A 3,908-nucleotide genomic window follows, 5' to 3' on the forward strand; every position below is an offset into this window, starting at 1 on the left:
TGTAATAACAGGAGCAGTAGTGATATTGTGCAATATAAATAAGTTACCATATAAAGTGTCACCACCTAGTGGATAAATACTGTAATAACAGGAGCAGTAGTGATATTGTGCAATATAAATAAGTTACCATATAAAGTGTCACCACCTAGTGGACAAATACTGTAATTACAGGAGCAGTAGTGATATTGTGCAATATAAATAAGTTACCATATAAAGTGTCACCACCTAGTGGATAAATACTGTAATAACAGGAGCAGCAGTGATATTGTGCAATATAAATGTTACCATATAAAGTGTCACCACCTAGTGGATAAATACTGTAATTACAGGAGCAGCAGTGATATTGTGCAATATAAATATGTTACCATATAAAGTGTCACCACCTGGTGGATAAATACTGTAATAACAGGAGCAGTAGTGATATTGTGCAATATAAATAAGTTACCATATAAAGTGTCACCACCTAGTGGACAAATACTGTAATAACAGGAGCAGCAGTGACATTGTGCAATATAAATAAGTTACCATATAAAGTGTCACCACCTAGTGAATAAATACTGTAAAAACAGGAGCAGTAGTGATATTGTGCAATATAAATAAGTTACCATATAAAGTGTCACCACCTAGTGGACAAATACTGTAATAACAGGAGCAGCAGTGACATTGTGCAATATAAATAAGTTACCATATAAAGTGTCACCACCTAGTGGATAAATACTGTAATTACAGGAGCAGCAGTGATATTGTGCAATATAAATGTTACCATATAAAGTATCACCACCTAGTGGATAAATACTGTAATAACAGGAGCAGTAGTGATATTGTGCAATATAAATAAGTTACTGTATAAAGTGTCACCACCTAGTGGATAAATACTGTAATTACAGGAGCAGCAGTGATATTGTGCAATATAAATGTTACCATATAAAGTGTCACCACCTAGTGGATAAATACTGTAATTACAGGAGCAGCAATTACAGGAGCAGCAGTGACATTGTGCAATATAAATAAGTTACCATATAAAGTGTCACCACCTAGTGGATAAATACTGGATAAATACTGTAATAACAGGAGCAGCAGTGATATTGTGCAATATAAATAAGTTACCATATAAAGTGTCACCACCTAGTGGATAAATACTGTAATAACAGGAGCAGCAGTGATATTGTGCAATATAAATAAGTTACCATATAAAGTGTCACCACCTGGTGGATAAATACTGTAATAACAGGAGCAGTAGTGATATTGTGCAATATAAATGTTACCATATAAAGTGTCACCACCTAGTGGATAAATACTGTAATTACAGGAGCAGCAGGGACATTGTGCAATATAAATGTTACCATATAAAGTGTCACCACCTAGTGGATAAATACTGTAATAACAGGAGCAGTAGTGATATTGTGCAATATAAATAAGTTACCATATAAAGTGTCACCACCTAGTGGATAAATACTGTAATAACAGGAGCAGTAGTGATATTGTGCAATATAAATAAGTTACCATATAAAGTGTCACCACCTAGTGGATAAATACTGTAATTACAGGAGCAGCAGGGACATTGTGCAATATAAATGTTACCATATAAAGTGTCACCACCTAGTGGATAAATACTGTAATAACAGGAGCAGTAGTGATATTGTGCAATATAAATAAGTTACCATATAAAGTGTCACCACCTAGTGGATAAATACTGTAATAACAGGAGCAGTAGTGATATTGTGCAATATAAATAAGTTACCATATAAAGTGTCACCACCTAGTGGATAAATACTGTAATAACAGGAGCAGTAGTGATATTGTGCAATATAAATAAGTTACCATATAAAGTGTCACCACCTAGTGGACAAATACTGTAATTACAGGAGCAGTAGTGATATTGTGCAATATAAATAAGTTACCATATAAAGTGTCACCACCTAGTGGATAAATACTGTAATAACAGGAGCAGCAGTGATATTGTGCAATATAAATGTTACCATATAAAGTGTCACCACCTAGTGGATAAATACTGTAATTACAGGAGCAGCAGTGATATTGTGCAATATAAATATGTTACCATATAAAGTGTCACCACCTGGTGGATAAATACTGTAATAACAGGAGCAGTAGTGATATTGTGCAATATAAATGTTACCATATAAAGTGTCACCACCTAGTGGACAAATACTGTAATAACAGGAGCAGCAGTGACATTGTGCAATGTAAATAAGTTACCATATAAAGTGTCACCACCTAGTGAATAAATACTGTAAAAACAGGAGCAGTAGTGATATTGTGCAATATAAATAAGTTACCATATAAAGTGTCACCACCTAGTGGACAAATACTGTAATAACAGGAGCAGCAGTGACATTGTGCAATATAAATAAGTTACCATATAAAGTGTCACCACCTAGTGGATAAATACTGTAATTACAGGAGCAGCAGTGATATTGTGCAATATAAATGTTACCATATAAAGTGTCACCACCTAGTGGATAAATACTGTAATAACAGGAGCAGTAGTGATATTGTGCAATATAAATAAGTTACTGTATAAAGTGTCACCACCTAGTGGATAAATACTGTAATTACAGGAGCAGCAGTGATATTGTGCAATATAAATGTTACCATATAAAGTGTCACCACCTGGTGGATAAATACTGTAATAACAGGAGCAGCAGTGACATTGTGCAATATAAATGTTACCATATAAAGTGTCACCACCTAGTGGATAAATACTGTAATTACAGGAGCAGCAGTGATATTGTGCAATATAAATGTTACCATATAAAGTGTCACCACCTGGTGGATAAATACTGTAATTACAGGAACAGCAGTGATATTGTGCAATATAAATGTTACCATATAAAGTGTCACCACCTAGTGGATAAATACTGTAATAACAGGAGCAGCAGTGATATTGTGCAATATAAATAAGTTACCATATAAAGTGTCACCACCTAGTGGATAAATACTGTAATAACAGGAGCAGCAGTGACATTGTGCAATATAAATAAGTTACCATATAAAGTGTCACCACCTAGTGGATAAATACTGTAATAACAGGAGCAGTAGTGATATTGTGCAATATAAATAAGTTACCATATAAAGTGTCACCACCTAGTGGATAAATACTGTAATTACAGGAGCAGCAGTGATATTGTGCAATATAAATGTTACCATATAAAGTGTCACCACCTAGTGGATAAATACTGTAATTACAGGAGCAGCAGTGACATTGTGCAATATAAATAAGTTACCATATAAAGTGTCACCACCTGGTGGATAAATACTGTAATTACAGGAACAGCAGTGATATTGTGCAATATAAATGGGTTTTTATTTTTGGTTTTTTTTTTTTATTATTTATTTTATTGATAAGACAACAGAGTCAAAATACAAAAGTTGGATACTCTCATGTATCCAGTACAGTATGACAATCATTAAATATACATTGTGGATATCAAGGGAGCATAAGTGACCATTCTTATACTTTATAATGTGAAATAATAGTTTCAAAGAGTGCCAGTTGGCATAGAAGCGGTTGAGAAAGAAGAGAAAAAAAAAAAAAAAGTAAATAAATAACAACAGCAGCAGTGATATTGTGCAATATAAATAAGTTACCATATAAAGTGTCACCACCTAGTGGATAAATACTGTATTTACAGGAGCAGCAGGGACATTGTGCAATATAAATGTTACCATATAAAGTGTCACCACCTAGTGGATAAATACTGTAATTACAGGAGCAGCAGTGATATTGTGCAATATAAATGTTACCATATAAAGTTTCACCACCTAGTGGATAAATACTGTAATTACAGGAGCAGCAGTGATATTGTGCAATATAAATGTTACCATATAAAGTGTCACCACCCGGTGGATAAATACTGTAATTACAGGAGCAGCAGTGACATTGTGCA

Source organism: Bombina bombina, chromosome 12 (assembly GCF_027579735.1).
Source record: "Bombina bombina isolate aBomBom1 chromosome 12, aBomBom1.pri, whole genome shotgun sequence".
Taxonomy (NCBI): Eukaryota; Metazoa; Chordata; class Amphibia; order Anura; family Bombinatoridae; genus Bombina; species Bombina bombina.